At 43.0% G+C, this 22,499-nt stretch overlaps 3 long non-coding RNA genes across 3 annotated transcripts in view; 1 reads left to right on the forward strand and 2 right to left on the reverse strand.

The window, feature by feature from the left end:
- The window catches only part of LOC147340483 (uncharacterized), a 58,053-nt gene that overhangs the window by 24,042 nt on the left and 11,512 nt on the right, over window positions 1–22,499 (forward strand). The gene's annotated exons all lie outside the window — the stretch shown is intronic.
- Window positions 1,000–4,706, reverse strand: LOC147340484 (uncharacterized). The gene is made up of 2 exons (XR_015158895.1): window positions 4,566–4,706; window positions 1,000–1,441 (listed from the first exon to the last, which is right to left on the reverse strand). It is a non-coding gene; the product is annotated as an uncharacterized LOC147340484 (long non-coding RNA).
- On the reverse strand, window positions 9,836–14,469 carry LOC147340485 (uncharacterized). The gene is made up of 2 exons (XR_015158897.1): window positions 13,115–14,469; window positions 9,836–10,257 (listed from the first exon to the last, which is right to left on the reverse strand). It is a non-coding gene; the product is annotated as an uncharacterized LOC147340485 (long non-coding RNA).

Genomic DNA, 22,499 nt, shown 5'->3' on the forward strand with positions numbered 1-22,499 from the left:
CATCATTGTACTCTTTAACTCTTGGACTTCTGTTTGGTGTTATTTTAATGGTTTTGATTTCTCTGTTGCACCTCTCATTTTGTTTATGTGTTATTTTCCTAATTTCATTCAGTTTTTAAAAAATCTGTGTTTTGTTTCAGTTCACTGAATTTCTGTAAGAGGATTATTGTGAATACTTTGTCAGACAGTTCATCGTTCTCCATTTCCTTAAGGTCAGATATTGAAGCTTTATTCATCTCCTGTCATGTTTCCCTGATTATTTGTGATCTTTGTGTCCTCGTGTTGGTGTCTGCTCATTTGGAGACCTTGGCATCTCTTCCAGTTTTTACATGCTGGCTTTGGCAGAGAAAGTCCTTCACCAGTCACCCTGTCCAGAGATTCAGATCACTCTCTTTCCATCAGTTTCTCTTTTTGCACATGTTAAAATAGATGATTTTAGAGATTTCTACATGCTAAAATAGAAGACTAAAGACTTTGGCTAGTAAGGCCAATGTCTGGGCTTCCTCAGTAATGGTTTCTATTGAGTGTGTCTTTTTCCTGTGTTTGGAATTTGTTTTCATATATTTTGTGTGTCTCCTGAGGTTCTTTTTTTCCCTTGAAAACTGCATATTTTATATAATATATTATGGCAACCATGAAAATCATATGTCTGATCCTCAGTCCCACCCCGGTTTTTGTCACTGTTATTGTTATAGTTCTATTTGTGTAACGATTTTCTGAAATAATTACGTAAAGTCTGTATTCTTTGTCATATGTGGCCACGAAAGGCTCTGCTTGGTTAGTCAGTGGTCTGTTAACAACTGGACAGACAGAGATGAGTTCCTTAAATACCTGGAATCAATAAGTTTCCCAGTGTGCCATGGGGCTCTGTGTACCTGTTAGGACTTACCTTCAACCCTTCAGTCACAACCCTTCATTGACAATCCTGCCTTAGCTTCCACTTTCTCCTTGCAAGGAGCTTCAAGGTCAGCCTGAATAAGACAGCTTACAGTCTTTTCATGTCTTTCCTGATCACAGGCACAATCTTATGCACAGCCTTCTACACCCCCTGGAATATATGGGAGCTTATCAAAGCTCTACATGGACATATCTATTCTCTAATTTTCCTTTTAACATTTTGGTTATCCTACTGTCTTCTCCACCTGTTTATCTACTTCTGGAGGCAGTTGTGGTCCTATTGCCTCTAACAGTTTTGGACAATTGTCCCTGGGGAAAATTTGTTTCCCATCGGGTGAGCTCTGAGTCAGACCAAATAAAGACAACCTTGTGAGTGATTGTCCACCGGGGCTTCCAGGGAATCACCAGACAGGTCAAATAATAACAATTTTCTGGGAATGGGTCTTTGATGGAATTCCAGTCCTGTTCTGTTCTCTCTGGCAGCTACCAGGCTGTTGGTGTTCACTGCAGTTTCAGGCTGTTGTTTCTCAAAGTTGCCATGAAGCTGGGGACGGAATGGAAACGGGACAAGTTAAAACAGCAGAAAGCTTGCAGTTCTATCGCCAGTTTTCTCATTAGTTTTAAGAAATAGATAATTTCCCAGAGGTTGTTACTCTTCTCTTTTAACCAATGTCATCTTCAATTTGGGCTTGAAAGAAGGGTAGAGGTTCTCCAGGAAAACAAGGGGGTTTGAGTACAATATTCTTTGCACAGGGACAGACTTTTCATGGGAAAATTTGTATGCAAGAAAACCTGAGGAAGGAAATAGAACGATGTGAATTCCAAGATAAATAAAATCTGAGTCTTCTCGGAATGTGCAACAGTGAACAGAGGGGACTTTTCCTGTTTCATGCCTGTTTTATGCTCTTCTTTCTAGGCACTTCCCCCTGTATCGTCTTGACCTCTTTATACATTTTCTATGTAAGAGGCACCAGCTGATACCCAGGCTTGCCTCTTTGGTGTTCAAGAGAGGTGAGAGACAAATGGATAGAAAAAGAAGTTGTCTCATCTTGGAGACAGTGTCTGCCACAAACTTCAAAATAACCTGTACCTTCTGGATCTCTAGAATAATAATGACTACAAAGACAGTGATGATGATAATATAAATAACAGCTAACACCTGCCTAAGTCTTCCTGCTTGCCAAGGACTGTTGAAAATGTTGATTGGTATGGAAATAATATATACCCACAAGGACACTGTGGGGTAGATACTGTATTTTACCCAATGTGAAATGAGGGCCAAATACCTTTATTCCTCTCCCTATTCACAAAATTCCTGTGAATTCCAAATCCTATCAAATCAGGTGTATTGTACTGGCTACTCCAGTACAACGCCACACGTTGCAGTTGCCTTTCAGAGATACGATTTTCTGAATGGGTACACAGTTATTGGTGAAACTGCGAAAGGAAAAACACAATACAATGTTTCCTTGATTTACATGATCATTTCATATATAATATAGAAATGTCAGTCCATATTGAAACTGTGTAAACTGTATGATTTGTGGTTATACACAAAATGGAGTTTGTTTCTACCTTGGGATGCTTTTAAATGGCTTTTTCACTTCAACTTGTATTCAGTAAGCTATTTGACGACCATGTTATCTTCCACTTAAGGGATGTTCGGCACATCCCTGATCTTGAACACCCAGTAATTCCCTCCCATCTTTTTTTTTTTTTTTTTTTCTTTCTTTTTTAGAGATTGGTTTGTGGTCTCGGACCTCCGCTCTCTCTCATTTTTTAATTTTTTTGGTTTTTGGTCACACTGCACAGCAGACAGGATCTTAGTTCCCCAATCAAGGATCAAACACGTGATCCTTGCCATGGAAGCTCAGAGTCTTAAACACTGGACCACTAGGGAATTCCCCCCCGCCCCACCCCACATTTATCTTTTGACATTCAAAACCACCCATACACATTTCCAAAACATGCACTAGGTTTTGGAGTTATCACTCTATTGAAAGTACTGCCCTGGACTCTGTCATCAATAACTGCAAGTCATATCAATTTCAAGCATTGCAATGTCCCAATAAATACTTCCTCTCTCCAACCCACTTCCAAAGTGCCCTGAAACTGACAGTTCGACAACCCCCAATGGGACCTACTCTCCATTAGCCCTGCAAATTTTTACTGTTCTTCACACTTTTTATGTCCTTGTTTCCCTCCTTACCCAGTTTCAGGCCTTTGATCAATTATTAAAATACCTCTCCTATGTATAAATAACCTCAAATCTCCCTCCCCACCCCACCCCCCACCCCCCCGCCGTGTCACCCACCCTCTACCTCATACCAAAGTTCCATTTCTGTCAGATCATCTCCATACCTACTTAAAACCTGCAGGCCTCCAATGCCCAGTTGAATGTAGCTAGAGAAACCATGATGAATGGTACCATCTTAAATCCATGACCTTGAATCTCAAGTGGGTCTTTAAAGTTGTCTGAAAATAAGTAATACTACACTTTCCTAGTCCAGATCTTTCCAATTGTGGCTGAATATTAGAAAAAGATATAAGAGCTTTTAGTAATACCAATGCTCTGACTCTGTGTCTAGAAAGTCTGCATTTAATTGGTAGTACAAACCATTAACAGCTCTCCAGGTGATTCTTTTGTTTGTTTTTTGGTATTTGGTTTAAAAAATTTTATCTTTGTTCTGTTTCATTGAGATATAGCACTATATGAATGTATAGTGTCCAGCATAATGACTTGATTTATAGATATAGTGAAATCATTATCACCACAAGTTCAGTGGTTAACTCCTATTTGAGAAGGGAGCCAAGAATATTCATTGAATATTTAATGGAGTAGTCATTCTTCAATAAACGGTGCTGGGACAATTGGATATTCACATGAAAAGAATGAAACTAGACCCCTATCTTTCTCCAGGTAATTCTACCATGAAGCTGGAGTTAAGAACCAATGCCCTAGCTCATTCATTCTCTTGCTCTCTTGGATGACCCTTTCCTACATTGTCTCTCTCTCCTATCCTCATTCACTGCCACTGACTTTGTTTTCCACTTCACTAAAAACATAGAGGCAATAAGAGAAGAACATCTACAAACTCCCACTGTCATTGCATGCCACCTGTGCTCATGATACTTGGCACTTCGTCCAGTGTTTCAAATGAACTCCCAGGGCTTCTCTCTAAAGCCATTTCATTCCACTCATGCACTGGGGTCCCACTCGTACTTGACAGTTTCCCAAGGAAGTTGCTTTAGAAATTCTCCCACCCACTCCCTCTCTTTCCTTCTTTTTCTCTTTCATTCTTGTCTGTAAACAGACATGCTGTAACTTCCCCCACTTACGCCCCCCAGCTGCCATACCATTTTTCTCTCCCTCTTTCTGGCAAATATCCTTCAAATGCATATCTATTTTCACTGTCTCCAAATCCTTTCCTCCCATTCTCACATAAACATACTCCACTCAGGCTTTCTCTCTTAATTCTCCGCTGAAACTGCTTTGTATCAGGGTCAGAAACGACCTCTCTGTTGCTAAATCCAATTGCTGTTTCCCTGGTCTTCATCTTACTTGACCCTCTCGGCTGCATTTGAGGCAATTGATCACTCCTTCCTCCTTGAAACTTTTTCTTCACCTGGCTTCTAGAGAACCATTTTTTTCCTGGTGTTCCTCCTACCTTCTCAGATTTTGCTTGTCTTCTTTATCTTGACTTCTGGATGTGGTTGGCTGTGAGCTCCATATTTAGGCTTCTTAACATCTCTAGTTACTCTCACTCCCATCGAGAGTTCATCCTGGCTAGTGACTCAGAACCCCGTCTGGAGCAGGGGTTTTTTGTTTTGCCTTTTTTTTTTTTTTTTGGATTGTGATAAAGTTATGGCCAATTATTTATTCTAGATCCTTTTCTCTGAGTAAAAAGACAGAATCTCACAAGGGAAAATGAACAGACAAATTCTTAACCTCTTTGTCTTTTCTCTATATTGCTACTATAGTTATGACATGACACATATTATTACATCATATTGCTTTATACTTTATATGCTTATGTTTTCTTTGTTTTCTTCAATTTTTTATATGGTTGGTGCTTTTGCCAATTTCCTTTTTACCCTTTCTGCTCATTTGTAAGGTTCTTAGCCTATCTCTTTTTTAAATGTAGTTGATTTACAATATTATATTAATTTCAGGTATATACAGAAACATTAATTCAAAAAGATACATGCATCCTAATGCTCACAGCAGTGGTGAAATTCTGCCATTTGCATCTATGTGGGTGGACCTAGGGAACATTATACTTAGTGAAATAAGTCAGAGAAAGTCAAGTCCTGCATGATATCACTTATATGTGGAACCTGAAAAATAATACAAATGAACACACACTCACACACACACACGGACACACACATATTCGTCCTATCTTTAACTCTACTCTTGGTGTCTTTAGGTCAGTGGTTTTCAGTGCAAGGCACCTGCACCAGCAGCATCAGCATAACCTGGGAATTTACAGTACCCATCTCAGACTCACTCACTCAGAAACTCTAAATCATAACAATCTGAGTTTTCACATAACCCACCCTCTGCATGTTGCTAATGTATACAAAATTTGTTTATGTCTCTAATTTTCAGTTACTGTCAGAAATAGAACAGTATATACTGGCTATCCTGTATGAAAGCTGAAGATTTAGTGCCTTTATCCTTCTCATATCTACCCATTTCCTGCCCTCCCTGTAAATGTTTTATTGGTTGCTATCCTCTCAGATCGAGGGACATGTTGTCATGCTGGCACGATTATCCCTAGAGCAGCTTCTTCCTTGCCCACTCTTAATCATACTGCTGCTGCTGCTAAGTCGCTTCAGTCGTGTCCGACTCTGTGCGATAGGTTGAACACTTAGGTTGTTTGCTATCGTTAATATTACAGGGATGCCTACTCGTGCTGTCATTCTATATTGACCAGAAGCATAATACCTATGTATAGCTTAAATTGCTCCAGCTAGTTTATATGGTTTACTCTCCTTAACGTCTCAGCACACGCCCCTGGTTGGGAGACTAGAAACTAGTCAAAAGTAGTGTTTGTAGCCCTGTGGTCATGTTTGTGGAAGAGTCTGGCCTGCTTTCTCGGTGGAATTCTCTCTGTGCTTTGTTAAGCTTCTTTACAGTGTTTCTGTTGTGGTCTTTCTTCTCTAAATATAGAGCTTTCCCCAAAGACTGAAGTTAGAAATTTACATGCCTCCAGTAAATCATACCTGGGCCAACGTTACTGGCAGTTTGTATGCTGCAATTTTGACTCTGTGGAAGGGAAATCCTAACATTCTGTGAGCTCCTGTGAGAGAGTCTCTCCATCCTCAGTGTATGTACTGTGGCAATTAGAAACTTTGGGGAGGCATTGAGATGACTGCATTCACCACCCAGAATCTCTCTGCCCAGAGAAAATCACTGCAAAGATGTTACTGTATTTCATTCACTCCTTTTCTCCAGAAATGCATGCATGTATGTAGGTATATAGATATAGCTATCTACATAGGTACATATCTACATACATACATATACATACTGTATTTACACTACCTTTGGGAATAAAAAGAATTTAAAATGCTCTTTTATCATTCAGTACAATGAAAAAGTTAATTGCATGGATACCCAAAAGTCCATCAAATGTTTTAGCATAATTATTTAACTACTTCCCTAATTATTTCTACTATAATTAGTACTATAGTGAATACCTTTGTTCATAAATATTTCAAGGAATATATTTCTCTTATTAAAATAATCAAGTGGAGATGAAAGGTTTAAGATCTGTTACAACAAAATGATATGTGATTCAAATAGAGGTTTGTGGCTGTATTCCATTGACATGTACCAAGGAGCAAATGAAGAGTAAGTGACAATTTAAGCAAGGTCAGAGTTTTATAGGGTAGCAGGAAAGATGTTCTTGCTGTTTTCGATTAGGCAGCAGTTTTCTTCTTTAACTGCAAGTCACAGTTGGAGGTTGTTCCTGGTTGTGTGCTGTTTGCTTGGGTTGATTGATGCAACCTCAATAAACAAGAGAGCAGTATTTTCTGAGAAAAGTTTTTGCAAGCCTTGTAGCCAAAGTTTGCAACGTGGTGGAGGTAGAAAGGAAAGGAAGGAAGGAAGGAAGGAAGGAAAGGACGGGAAAAAAAACGAGAGGAAAGGAAAGCAAAGGAAGGAAGAGGAAAGGAAGAAAGAAAGGGAGAAATCGGAGACCTTTCATCATGCCTGTTTTAGTCCTTTCACAGTCCCCTTGGCCAAACTGAATTCTTTTTCACTGCTGGACCATCTAGAAAAAGATATAGACAGATATAGATATGGATGTGGATATGGATATAGATATAGATATAGACATAGTATAGATATAGATATGTTCAGCCAGACTCCTCAGGAGCTAGAGTTAAAGGAACTTCTTGAGAAGAGTTGGAAGAGGCTTGTTCTTTGGCTTTTTGTTTTCCTTAATCGTGGCTTGAATCATCTGCTTGGTACTGCTGTTTTGATTAGATGTGATAAGACTGACTTAATGAGGAGTCACTAGCCCTTGAGGGGGGAAAACGTGTAAGGAAGACAGCCCTACTTGGAATCTATAGGAAAAGATGTCCCATCCCTTCTACCTGAAGCTGACTCAAAATGTCCCGAGAGGTAGGACAATGTCATTCAGTTATCAAATGTTTTAGTTATCTTCACAGATGTGTTAATACATCAAAAAGGCACAGTAAAGGTTTCTGGGATTCCACTGGATTCCACTTGCAGCAGTTTTCAGCAGTGACAGTGCGTGTTCTCCCCCTAGTGCCAGAATGATTCCAGTTGATGATGGGAGACAGCCTTTTGTCTGGGAGTTTCTGTATTTATCAAGCAAGTATGCCAATACTTTTAATGGTATCAGTGAGTGGCTCAGGTGAATTCATAGATGATGGCATGGAATACTCAGGCATTACATCCAGGAACTGTGTAATTGTGTGGTCTACAGGGTACCCCTCAGGTGATAGCTGCAGCATAAAATCCATCCCGAGCAATGAAGAGTCCTTAAAAACTGGTGTTTTTTCTATCAGCTTCTTCACACAATTTCTCTTCATCATCAGTGGCAATGGATGTTTTTCAGAAGGGTCTACCTGCCCCTAACCTAAGCTGTTCTTCTGGTTTAGATGATAGCTTATGGTGAACGGTGGCAGATTCATGATCTCCAAAGAAGGTTTAGCTTTGGGACCAGGGACCAGGGTTGATCACTCAAGAGCTTTTGTGTAGCAGAGTTTTATCAAAGTATGAAAAGGGACAGAGAAAGCTTCTGACATAGACATCAGAAGGGGGACAGAGAATGCCCCCTCACTAGTCTTAGCAAGGGAGCTATATACTTTTTTAATTGGTTATTACAGTAAATCAAAAGAATGACTCAAGGTTGTAAAGGTCTTCCTAGACCAACTCCCATAATTTATATTTTAAGATGACAGGATTAGAACTAACAGTAGAAAGATCTTACCAGACCCACTCCCATAATGTACATTGTAAGATAACAGGATTAGTCATTAGGTCCTCAGGAAGGAGAAACATATCCTCAAGCAGGATACATTGTTGTTATGTAATCCTTAGTACAGAGTTTAAGCTGAGTTGTTTTGTTGTACAATCATCAGCTCTAGGCTTAAAGAAAAAAAAATGTTTTATGAATAAAACAAACAAACACGTTTGTCCTTTTGTCCTCCTTGAGAACTCCAGATCCCTATCTCCTCTTTGAGAACACCAGATGCTCTCTCCTCTTTGGGGATCCCGGACTTTTATCAACCTACCTAGAAATTGACTCTCTCATTCCCCGCTTTTCTTTTAGGAGAATGATGTTGCCAAGGGAAAGGGGCGTCGTTTTTCGTTCCATAACTACTTCCTGCTGTTGAGGGGCATCATTCCTAAATTGTTGAGGCAACATATTCTCCTAGCCCTCATATTGAGGGTCTCTGATCTAGGGGCCCCACGTAATAGTTGAAGGAGGCTGTGGCACTCCTAGGAGCCTGGACAACCATTTGTAACTTAAAAGCTTTCAGACGGTTAGAAACAAATCCAGTTACACAGTTGCAGATGCAGGGAGCAAACAGTAAAAACAGAACAATTAGAATTATTACAATTAAGATAGTTTTGACTATGGGGAGCTAGTTAACCTTTCCCAAAGTGAGGTGACTGAAGCTTCAAGAGAATCCATAGCCTGAATCATCTTGTTCATGTGTTTAGTATGTGAGTAGCATTAGTACTCACATCTGGTATATGTGTGCAACTTTGGGTATGAATAATGGCACAAGTTCCTCCTTGTGCGGCTGTTAGAATATCTAAGGCCAATCTCTTTTGTAAAACCGCCTTTCTAATTTGTATTTGTTTAGCATTAAGGGCTGAACTAGCTTTGTGAGAATCTTGTAAAGCCTGTTGAGTTAAGTTAGTCAGAGCATCAACTCGTAGCATAACATCTGTGTCCCCAGAGAGGGGATGGATATTGCAGCCAGATAATCATACCAGTGAAATACAGACCTTGCCCAGCGAGTTTTAAGGTGCAGCAGATCAGCAGGATTCTCTGGAAGCTCTGAAAATATGAAGCCACGAGTAAAAGCTAGACCTAGGGTGCACCTCCCTATCCAGCCAGGGGGAAGCCATGCCCATAGATAAGAGCCACATATCCAATAGGTCCTGTTGGGAGCAAACCAGCGTGACTGAGGGATCCAGTCCCAATGAGTTCCTGGCCAGGCAAAAGGAGGGCCTGAACTGGAATTGGAAAACACAGGAATGATGACATTGCATATTTCTTGAGGCAAAAATCCCAATTGTTTCCGATCCTTTTAATTAAGTTGTCAGCTAACTTCTGGGGATGGCTCTATTTGTTCCCAGCTTATGGGAGCATTAGGTAGTAGGCGTCCCTTTTCAGGAGTTAGCCATATGACCTCATCCCATATTTGATAAACATTAGGCAGGAAACCATGAGATCTAGACCCATTTACTTTCTTAATGTTCAGCAAAATAGACATTAAATCAAGATACTGTATGATCAAAGTTGAAAGTCACATTATATCCATAGTTAAGGTACAGAGTGTTACACCAGTCCATTTTAGGATTGCTAGATGTCATCAGATTAAAGAGAAGCATCACATGTGATTGTTGTTGGTGAAGATATTTTCACAGAGTTGAAGAAAGTCTTTTCCGTGAAATGGAAAAACCCACCATGGAAACACTTCAACTGATGAAGAGGGGAGCACTCCGCAGACCCAGCAATTAGACCGATTGTGGAATGCAGCATGAGAATGAGCCCAGGACAGAAAGGCGTTGTCTTGAGGGTCAAATGGCAGACTCGGGACGTTTGGAGTCAGCAGAAGCAGGCCCATGTAGATTATCAGGCCCATCTGAAAAGTAAAAGGTAAAAGCATAGAGGATAAAGACGTAAAATGACATGGTTTAGTTTTGGTCAGGGTGCCACTTCTTAACTTGAGTGTGGTGCACCCAGGAATCAATTCCTGGCACCTTGACAGCTGTGGGAGAAGAAAGAATAACCTGGTAAGGGCCTTCCCAGAGGGGCTCGAGAGACTGATCTCCAGATCCCAATGTCTTTTTCAAGACCTCGGTGCCTGGTTCAGAGGCTTGTTTGACTCAGGCTGGGTCAGGAGTCACCTCCCAGAGTTTCCGTAATGTCTGTTGAAAGGCTGAAAGCTGCGTCACATAGTTAATTCTAAGGCTTCGGGGTCTATAACGATGTCTGTGCATAAGAAGGGTCTTCCATAGATACATTCAAAGGGGGACAAGTCCTTCCTTTTTAGGGGCAGTCTGAGCCCTCATTAAAGCTATGGGTAGAACTTTAAGCCAATCGTCCTGTGTCTCTTGAGTTAATTTACGTAGATGTCTCTTAATAATGTCATTAGCCTTTTCAACTTTTTCTGAAGATTAGGGTCTCCAGGAACAGTGTAAGTGATACTCTATTCCTAGAGCTTTCGACATCCCTTGAGTTACAGCAGCTTTAAAGGTGGAGCGTTATTGCTCTGAACTTTAGAGTTTAAGATCCCACTTACATCATGACAAGTCAGTACAGTAAGATTTCGCCCATTCCTTAACCTCAGGCTTTAATGGATACTGCTTTTGATGTGGAAATAGGTGAGGGTCTTTGAGCTTGATAAGGACAAGAACAGTATTTTGTGCTCAATCCACAGTTTTTCCATCAGCCCACACTTTAGGATTTACATTTTGTTCAATTAATGGGAGAGAAAGAGCAGACTCCATATTCATGAAAACAGAGGCCTGGACCTTCCTCAGTCTGTCCCTCCTGAGAAGGGGTGAGGGGGACTCTGGCATGATCAGAAACTCGTGGGAAAACAGCACAGAGTCCCGGTTGCAGCTTAAAGGATGACTGAATATTTCAGTCATAGCGTTTGGCTCATCCTGACAGTCCCATTACAGTAGTGGATCAGGAGGAAAGCAGACCAGGGGCTTCAGTGAGCACAGAGAAAGTTGCCCCAGTGTCCAAAAGAAAATCGACTGATTGGCCCCCCACAGTTATTAATACCCGGTGTTCCTCGGGTGTTATTAGAACAGGAGCTTGTGTGGGGATCCCTGGGCACCTTCAGTCCTGATTGTCCTGAGAGTCTGACCCCTGAGACCTGTGCCTCTGGGGGCAGTCTGTCCTCCAGGGTGGTCCTTTACAGACCAGACAGGGAGCCAGGGGCGGCTTAGACCCCTGAGAGCAACTTCGCTTGAGATGCCCCTCCTTTCCACAGTAATAGCACGCCCATCCCTTTTCACCTGGGTTCCTCTGGACATTTTTCTCTTCAGGCTGATTCATAGCAGTTTTCATAGCCATCACTAGAGCCTGAGCCTTTTCTTTGGTTCTTTTCTGTTGTCCTTTCCCCTTCTCATATTCTCTACTCTAATATACTGTCTGAGCCAGCTGTAACAGTGTTTTAAAGACTGATTTGGCCCAAACGCCTGTGTTTGTAACTTACAGCAGATATCTGGAGCTGACTGAGTGACTGAGTGAGAAATCTATCTTTTAAGATCATTCCTCCTCTGCACATTTGGGATCAATGTCAGTAAACTTGTGGAGAGCCTCCCGTAGTCTATCTAGGAATTTACCAGGAGTTTCCTTCTCTACCTGTTCTATGTCAGCCAACTTAGCATAATTTAGAGGCTTAGTTCGAGCTCTCTTAAGCCCTTCAATAATGCAATTGACAAAGTGGGTCTGCTCCTATCTCCCTTCCTCTTTGTGATAATCCCAGTCTGGCTCTGCTGTGGGAACTGCTTGGCTCCCTGTAGGGAGGGCTAGTTCGTGTTCCCTCTTTCCCCTTGTCTCATGTTCAAGCCATTCATCTCCAAAAATAGTAACTTCCCCAAAAACTCAAGCTCTCGAGTCACGAGTCAGCGTCTGTCCCAAGACATACATTACATCTCTCCAAGTAAGCTCATAAAGTAAAGTGAGTCCTGTAAAGGGTTCTATGTACTTTTCTGGATCCTCTAGTCTCCCAGATCTCTCTTTATCTGTTGTACCTCTGGGTAGGAAAAGGGCTTATGGATTTTTATGGATTGGTTATTTTTCCCAGTGGGGGCCTCCTGGAGAGGCAGTAAGTTGTGTGGCTGTTCCTCGGCCCCTCTAGCTACGCTTCACATACGTTCCAAGGGATAGATTAGAGAAACCTGCTTTTTCTCATCCTCATCCTCTTTCTCGTATTTTACCTTAGTTTTGATTATCTGCACCTTCTCTACTTTGACTGTCTGAGTTCCCATTGAAACCAGAGTAGTCTGAGGCTGCATTGGAACTGGGGTTGTTTGAACTTCTATCGAGACTGAGGCAACCCTTCCTGGAGGGGTGCCTTGACCCTCAGCTTGCTCAGTTGTGACCCCCGGATACAGAAGCAGAGGCAGAGTAAGAGCATAGGAGGGAGCTGAAGGCTTTACACCCAAATCTGTACCCTTAGGACTTAAGTCTGGTATATCTCACAGAGAGAAAAAGAGTAACACATATGGCACTTCTACCCATTTCCCTTGTTTTCTACAGAACCGGTCTAGTTGTAAAACAATATCGTAGTTAAGAGACCCTTCAACTGGCCACCCTTGTCTGCCACCCTCCAATGGATATTGTGGCCATGCAGATTTGCAAAGGAAAGTCAGGTGTGTCTTCTTTATGCTCTGGGGGTCAAACTTATCCCAGGTTTTCAGGACACAATCCAAGGGTATGGGTCTGGAACTTTGAGAGTGGAGGAGGAAATGGCAACCTACTCCAGTATTCTTCCCTGGAGAATCCCAAGGACAGAGGAGCCTGGTGGGCTGCCGTCTGTGGGGTCACACAGAGTCGGACACGACTGAAGCAACTTAGCAGCAGCAGCATCTGTAAGAGAGAAAAAAGTGGCAACCAGCGCCTTTGCTTCTTTCCATCGGAGGTGTCCCTCCCTGCTCTAGATGGGGGTGGAGACAGACTTTCCACCGAAGCTTTTCCTTCCCTAGACGGACTTAGTCTGTCACTTACTGACTCAGGCGCCTTCCCTTCAGCCCGCTCATTCTACCATCAAGGCAAGAGGGAGATGCACCAGGGGTAGACCTGATGGCATCCCAAATTGATTTCTAGTTCCATACCACCACGACCTTTGTTTGATTTGTCCTTTTCCTCTGATGCCACCTGGGGTGTAACAGAGTAGTTTCCTGGAACGTTTCCCAAGCTGGGACTCCTAGGGGAAGCATCTGTCTTACGAGTGCCTGTGCACATTCCTGAGTACAGTCCTGACCACAGTGGAAGTGGTGAGTTATAAAGGGACAAACAACAATCAATATGTCCCTTCTTTGTGTCACCACACCAGTGTATGTGACAGCAAAAGAGGTGGTAGAGGGTCGTGCAGTGAGGAAAAAGTGACTTTTGTCCTCAAGCTATTAGGGCCAATCCTTCCAGCTCATTTTCACAGATTCCACAAAAGGAATATCTAAGGAGTTGAGACAGAAGGCACTGGAGAGCTTTCTCTGGTCTGCTAAGAGCTAGCACTACCGAAGGAAGAAGCCCATTGTACTTCCAGTCTGGAATTCCTGACCTATGTTCTTAGAAACCTCATGCTCTCTAGCAGCACTTCCATCCATGTAGTTCGGAGGCACAGGTATGGCAAGGACTCGCTTTTAGGACTCTGGCCCCATATGGAAGCAGTCAAGAGAGAGACGCCGCTGAAGCTAGAGTTTCACCTAGTTCCCAAAGGTGCTGCTGGACCTAGAGTTCCACCTCATTCCTGAACGTGCTCCTAGCAAGTCTGGGTTCCCCATGGCTACCAAGCTTGGGGTCTAAGTAAAAGTACACAGTAATGGCATGGATCACAAGTCCCTTGAAAGTCTATGATCTGACGGATTAGGTTAGTAGTTCTAATTCCCCATGCAATTACGAAATGGTGGAAGAGACCAGGAAAAGGTGACCAAGAAAGGAAAGTTCAGCCCACATGCTTTGCCCTTTTCTGGCCACTCCCCTCGCAGGGAAGTTGGGTGTCTCTTGGCATTGGCAGGTGGGTATAAACTCCCAAAAAGGCTCCCTTTTGGGGGCTGTCTCAGTCATTACGAGGCACCATGAAACTGCAGAGTAGGGCTCAGTGCTCATTTCATACTCATTTCAGTACGTCTCTTTCATTCTACATTCACACAGACAGGCACAGCATAGAGTTAGGAAAATAAAGCAGAAAACGTGTATACTGAGAAAGTAGAGACTAGAGCTCTGAGTGTTTTTACCTTGTCCTGAAGATCCTGGACGAAGCCCCAAGATGTTAGCTTACAGTGAACAGTATCAGATTCATGATCTCCAAAGAAGAAGATTTAGCTTTGGGACCAGGGACCAAGCTTGATCACTCAAGAGCTTTTGTGTAGCAGAGTTTTATCAAAGTATGAAAAGGGACAGAGAAAGCTTCTGACATAGACATCAGAAGGGGGACAGAGAATGCCCCCTCACTAGTCTTAGCAAGGGAGCTATATACTTTTTTAATTGGTTATTACAGTAAATCAAAAGAATGACTCAAGGTTGTAAAGGTCTTCCTAGACCAACTCCCATAATTTATATTTTAAGATGACAGGATTAGAACTAACAGTAGAAAGATTTTACCAGACCTACTCCCATAATATACATTGTAAGATAACAATAAGAGAGTCAGAAGGTCCTCAAGAAGGAGAAACATGTCCTCAAGTGCGATACATTGTTGTTATGTAATCCTCAGTACAGAGTTTTAGCTGAGTTGTTTTGTTGTATTATCATCAGCTCTGGGCTGAAAGGAAATAATGTTTTATGTGACTAAGACAAAGGAGTGTCAGCTCAGTTCTGTTCAGTTCAGTTCAGTCGCTCAGTCGTGTCCGACTCTTTGCAACCCTATGAATCACAGCACACCAGGCCTCCCTGTCCATCACCAACTCCCAGAGTTCACCCAGACTCACGTGCAATGAGTCAGTGATGCCATCCAGCCATCTCATCCTCTGTCGTCCCCTTCTCCACCTGCCCCCAATCCCTCCCAGCATCAGAGTCTTTTCCAATGAGTCAACTCTTCGCATCAGGTGGCCAAAGTACTGGAGTTTCAGCTTTAGCATCATTCCTTCCAAAGAAATCCCAGGGCTGATCTCCTCATTGTTTATTTAAGTCTCTTGTGTCTTTGAACACGAATGCTAAGCTTTATCTTCTTACAGCATCTATCTCTAGGACACCACTGGAAGGGAAGATGACAGAAGAGGGTTTGTCTACCGAATTGTAATAACATTTCATTCCTGTCTCCTTAAGACAGGCAGAAGCAGAGATAGACTATCAAAAGATGCAACAGAACCAGATGCAGAAACAGCCAGAGACAGGACAGCCTGACAGAAAAACAGAGATAGCTGGTCAGGCAGGCTGAGAAAGCCCAACAGATGGACAGACTCAGATATTATACCTCCTCCCCCAAAAGAGACAGGTAGAAAGGCACACACAGAAGGGGGAAGACAGAGACAGGTAGAAATAGATGGAGACAGAGACAGGGAGGCAGAGGAAGCCAGGCACAGACAGGGACAAACAGACACCCATTCAAACTAAGGCAAAGAATGATGGTTGCAGACAGAGACAGGGAGACAGGCAGAGGCTGATTGACACAGATAGAAAGACAGAGACAGACAGACCGAGAGACAGAGAAAGACAGACGCACACTGAAAGAGAGCCAACAGACATAGAGATAGTGATGGGGAGAGAGAGAGTCAGAGAGAAACAAGGTTGGGGGTGGGGAGAAAGACAGAGACAGATCGGGACAGAAAGGGAAAGACAAAGACAGACGGATGGAGAAAGAGACACAGAGAGATGCAGATACAGACGGATACAGAAGCACTGGAGAAATACAGAGACAGAGACAGAAACATAGAGACCCAGACACAAACAGATTGTCAGAGAGAAACAGAAAGATACGGACAGTAAGACAGAGACAGAGAGTGACGAAGATAGGCAGTCTGAGACAGAGACTGAGGTAGACAAAGACAGAGGTAGATAGAAATCAGACAGGGATGCAGACAGACATCATGGAGACAGAGACAGGGGATGACAGAGAGAGCGGCAGACATACAGAGAGGGAACGACAGAGACAGGGATAAATCCTCATCATTTTCAAGGACCACGTGGTATCCCATAGGGGTACATCTCCTTTAGTGTGGCGTTTAGTTTGCTGTTATTTAGCTTGATGGTTTCCTGTAGCGTTATCCTGACTATACATTTTGCCCTGCCTCCCCATCTCCCCATGCCTTTACGAAGAGGCTAACAAAATGAGTATCAACATGGGAAAAGGTTTCTTCCTCATCCTGAGCAGTCAAAAAGAAAAGAAAAAAAAAGTGAAAAAATAGAGACAGGTATTGGATAAATTGCCCAAACTGGCAAATGGCAACAGTCAGGGTTTGTGAGAGTTTAAATGTTTAAATGAGTGTATTTCAGCTGTCACTGTTTGTACATTATTGAACATCTTTCTATTGTAAGTGGCAACAAGCAATTTAAGGATGTAAAGCTCGTTGGGTAGGAAAACAAAAGCAGATCTTTCAGTCAAGGTACACTTGTAGCTAAGTAGTCTCTGAGTTTCCCAACTGAGGATACCTGTGTTTAGATGAAATGGCATCTTGGCATTCAGCTCAAGAAAAAGTAATTTCAAATTGCTTAGAGAGTTTATATAAAGAAAGTGAAATTCTTACCGGAAAAAAAAATAATAATAATTTTTACCTTTCAACTGAATCATGCCTTACTCTTCTCCCCAGTTATTTTTAAAGACAAATAAAATGAAGTCTATTGTTTGTAGTCGGTTAGGTATACGGAATATAAGGGAACACGAGAAAGGGTAGGGGGCTGCAAAATTAAGGGCAAACATCGAAGGATGCAACAGCAGCTTCCTGGTTGAACCATTTCATATAAGTAACTGTCACGTAAATATTACTCTAATACTAGTATGTGGGTTTGGGATAACGAAGCCTTGCAAATCTCCTTTAAAAGTAAAAGGAATGAATGAATGGATAAAGTCAAAAGTAATTTGTTCACTGAATGACAGTGGATAAAATCTAATTGGGAAGAGAAACATAAACCACCAGTAAGGAAAATTCTGATTTCAACTAAGTAAAGCCTTAAATCTGGTGACTATTTTTTTTTTTAAATTTAAATTTATTTATTTTAATTGGAGGCTAATTACTTTACAATATTGTATTGGTTTTGCCATACATCAACTTGAATCTGCCAAACACCAATAGAGTATACTATTTTTTTTATTTGTTCATCTTGTATTAATTTATCACACTCTTTCCAAGCATGTATTTATTATTTATATGGATTCTTAAATAGAGTTTTCCATTCTTTGACCTCAAAATGACTCAATGGAGGGAATGGGATGGTGACAATTTGTAAGTTAACAGTAATCAGAAACTAACAAATTCAAATCGTGACTAGCGTGCTTCTCCTTTTGTGACAAAAACACTGTTTATCTTACCCTTTTGATTACTAGTGTGGACTTCTCGTGATCCCACTTCCAGATGCCAAACAATTCCCATTATAATTCAAAACTGTTCCTTTCCAGAGGTTACCAGACCTGTTTTTAAGCAGGAAAGAGTCTTTCCAAGTACAATTCCAAAGTCAAATGTTTCTGAAGAGCAAAGGCCATCAGCGTGCTTAGAGAGTGCATTCTGGTGCATAAATAATTCGTGGCTGTATGGCACAGAAAAAGTCTGTCTAGTACCGAGATGTCCTCATAGCATCAATCTGCTGCCTTCCACTCCACCCCCAATATAGGGTTGTATAAGATTTGAGGCATCTTTCTAGGGTTAAAATGCTAGGAAAGTCAAAATAAAGCCAAAGTAACATCAAGATACGATATGAAGTCAACTAACCTAAGAATATTGAGGAACAACCAATAAAGAGAAGATCATCAGTGTAGCCTGGGTGCGTTCACAGAGTGAGAGATCATGGGAACCAAGTACTACACGCTCAGTGGCAGGGAATGGGGAAAGGGAAGCAATCCAAAGGAAGCTAGCTGTAGTGGTGGTAATGAGTGGGGCAGAGTGGCTCTAAACACGAGAACTGAAAGAGAAACCAAACGGTTTCTTTAACATTCCTTTAATCAAGCTAAAGGAAATACATATTTTAAAAGAGTTTCACTAACAGTAGTAGAGTAGGTAGGTTCACAGGTTCTCTCTAAAGTCAACTGGTCTTTGACTTTGCAGAAATGATGGGAGGGGGCATTGATGGATGGTAAACCAGGAGGACAGGTTGCCACTTTAACAGCACAAATAAGTTCTAAAGGTGTTGGGGGAGCAGGGCTTTAAAATTTCTCCTCTTCATAGGCTCAGGTAAACGATCTCAAGTATTATGAGCTACAGTTCAACAAAGACTCTGACAGAGGTGGGCCACCAGAGGTGGGCAAGTCCGGTTGGTCCCGCAGAAGGAGCTGGCATCTGGAGAAAGCTGGTCGTCCCTGACCCCAGGAAAAGAGCTGCTCACCTCTCTGAGATTTTGTTTTCAGGAGTCCTCACTCAGGAAAACGCCCCTCTCTGGGGAGGTACAGGAAATTACAGGTCACGTATATGGGGAAAACCACATCTTCGTTCTCCAGATTCACCACCTCTAGCTCTTCATCCTTTCCCAGGGAAAGCACCTGGAGTTCTGTCTCCTTCCGGAAAATGGCTCTTCCAGCCCTGTCCAAGGAGGCCAGGCGCAAGCGGAACGCGACCTTTCTCTGCCAGAGTAAGCTGACCCCGAGACCGCAAGACTTGTTCAGCGCGCTGCGCTTGAAAATGATGCGCCGGTTGGCATAGCACACCACCAAGTCCCAGCCGACGTTGAAGCCTGCCCACCGCCAGCTGCACTGCTTATACCTGAGGAGCTGGCCCCCGCACCGCATGCTGGTCCTCTGGAGGTCGGACACGAAGACATCCACGGGCCCGAGGTCTCTGGTCTGCTCAGCCCGGAGGAGGGCAAGCCACTGCTCTTTGTACACTGGGGTCAGCCACGTGGCGGGGATCAGTGCATCCTGGTCGATGATGCGTGCTGACGGCAGGTCGCAGATCATGTAGGCAAGCCGCAGCTGCTGGAACGCTGGCACGAAGGCTCTGCCCTGCTCGGTCTCCAGGAAAGGGGTGCCCTCTGACTCCTGCCTGGACCTGGCAAACCACGAGTCGGCGTCAGGCAGTAGGTCTCTGCGGGGGCCTCTCCATGTCGGCTGCAGCTGCAGGAACACCCACTTTTTCAGCGTCGTGTACACATCCATCTCTACTTCCATCACGAAGAGCTCTGAAGAGGCAATGACCTCTTTCATGAGATCCAGGCTAACTTCTCTCAATAACTCCTCACTATTCTGGGTCATCAGGTTGTCCAGCAGCCACTGAAGACACATGGCCCTGATGTTCTGGAGTCCGTAGCTCTCAGCAGAGCAGTAGTAGCTGCACACGGTCTGATCACTGACCGTCTCCTTCATTATCTCTCCGCACTGCTGAATCAGCTTGTCCAGCTGCAGCATGCTGGCTGTGGCCAGCATGGGGACCACTCGACCGGGTGGGATGAGCACAGAGTTTCGGTACAGGGAACCTAAAGCCTCGTGCAGTGCCTCACAATCAATGTTCTCGTCAGGCATCTGCAACTCTACAGTATCCATGGTTGTCTCACGCCACGCACCACTGAACATGCTAGCAAAGTATCCTGACCGGCACAAGTAGACCTTGTGCAAGTTCCACTCCTTCCCCAGGGCACGGATCTGCACGTCACTCCCTTCTCCTCTCAGAAAAAGTGTCTTATAAACGGACTCTAAACTGTCTTTTGCTCGCTTCCTGTGGGGCGCTTTTGTGAGCTGCCCTTCTGGGCCTGTCTTCCGCTTGTGGCGCCCTTGGCTAGTGGTGGGTCTGGCCTCTTTGCTCTCCTCCCCTTCCTCTATCACTGCCACTGCTACTTCCTCGGCCTCCTCCTCCCCCTCAGGGGCACCTGGCTCCTCTGGGGCATGCCCCACTCTGTTCGAGGGCACCTGACTGTTTACTGCTCCCATGGCTTTTACCTCAGGGGTACAGAGGGCAAGCTTCCTCACCAGACGCAGCCGCCACTGGCACTAGCTCAGCCCACGGTGTCGTTGGATACGGCTGATGTTTGTGACGTCATCTTGGACGCCACGCAAAGCCACACCCACGAGGCTTTCCCCTACCCCTCCCACTCCCCATCACAGGATAAGTGCACTCTGTACCAGGAATTCCACTCTGTGTATCTTTCCCTCCAGGGATGATTTCTCTGCGGCTCCCTTCGTAGGATAATGGTGGAACAGAGGACTTTGTGTATGAATTTTCCCCATGAATCTTAAGAACATCATTTCCTCTTCCCCATTTGAAATAATTACTGATCACTCCTTTTTTTGGATAATTACGTCTTGGTTCCAGCTCTGTGCTCTATGCACCTTAATTTCTGTAATTATTTTCTTAGGTTATCCCATCATTTGTGGCTGTGAAAACATTTTCTGTGATAAAAGTGGCAATGTTTGCCCAGTCTTTGCTTTTGTCTCTATTTTAGACACCATCTAAGCATGTAACAAACTTAAACACTGAAAGAAATGAGGAATGAATGAGATGGATTTTGATTTTTGAGGAAATTAATAATATTAAATACTGACAAGTGTTATATGCTAAACAAAGTATATGGTGTAGAGAGAGTGTGGACCTTTCAATGACAAGGAAAGTACAATGCAAGGGAAAAAACTTTGAAAACGGTAAGTCTCTCAGGTCATTTGACCTTGCCTGAGTAGAATGTTTGGGGCTTCCCAAACATTCCCAGTGGTAAACAATCCACCTGCCAATGCAGGAGATGCATGAGGCATGGGTTGGGAAGACTTCCTCGAGGAGGAAACGACAACCCACTCCAGTATTCATGCCTGAAAAATTCCATGAATAGCAGAGACTTGCAAACTAGTGTCCATGGGGTCGCAAAGATTCTGCCCTATTCAAATCATGTGAGTAGAATGTTTACACACTTTGAATAGGACAGGATAACCTTAAATCACATTTTAAATATTCTCTGTTAGATGGCTATAGAAAGTTGATAAGAAGGTCTATATAATGCTTCAGGTTGAGTGGTGCTTGGCATGAGACAAACATGAATACTGACTCTAGAGTTGTGACAGCTAATGGTGAATGGTGAACAGTGCCTCCAGATTCATGGTCTCCGAAGGAGAAGATTTAACTCGGGACCAAAGACAGTCTCAGTCACTTGGAGCATTGTGTAGATTTTATCTAAAGTGAAAGTGACAGAAAAAGCTTCAGACATAGATGTCAGAAGGGAGCAGGAGAGAACCCACCTCACCAGTTTAAGCAAGGCTTTATACACTTCTCAACTAGCTGCTGAGAATAGATAAAAGATACCTCAAGACTGTGAGAATTTTTCCAGACCCTTTCCTGTAACATACCTCCTGGGATGACATCAGCACGAGATTAGCCAGAAGGAACAGCTTAACCCAGAGCTACAGCTGTGGAAGTTTTTACCCAGACCTTCTCCCATAACATATATCCAAAGCTTAAAAAAAAAAAAAAAAAAAGACATGTCCTTGAATAAGAGATACTGCTGCCTACGAGGCCTACATATCTATAGCTAAGAATGTGAAAAGGAAAGAATGTTTATCTCCTCCTTAAAGGGGCCTTAGGCTTTGACTCCTTATCAACCTGCCTAAGTTAACTCTCTCATTTCCCCCTTTTTATTTTAGGAGAATATTGTTGCTGAGGGGAAAGGGGCAGAGAAATCTGTCAGTAACTGCTTCCTGCAGGTGAGGGGCACTGACCCTAAGTGGTTGAAGCAACATATTCTCCTTACCTTTTTACTTAGGGTTTCTGATCCAAGGGCCCCAAGTAGTAAATACACAGTTATATATGTAAGGAGCAAACAGCAAAAAACAGAATGATTACAATGATTGTAGTCAAGATAGTTTTTCACAAAGGAGAGCTTGTAAACCAAGATTGTATCTGTAACCATGGTGGAACATCAGGGGAGTCCATTTTGAAGAGTGGCCAGAATCTCTGCATCACTGTTACTTTGTCTGGGAAGCCATTGTATCCTTTAGAAAGAACAAACTAGATAAGTAGATTAAAAGGCAGAGACCAAATATCAGTAGATGAATTACTGTAATCAGCAGTCCAAGAATAACCTGCA

This window comes from Bos grunniens, chromosome X (assembly GCF_055505025.1).
Source record: "Bos grunniens cultivar Pamir isolate PY7600 chromosome X, Bosgru_T2T1.0, whole genome shotgun sequence".
Lineage (NCBI taxonomy): Eukaryota > Metazoa > Chordata > Mammalia > Artiodactyla > Bovidae > Bos > Bos grunniens.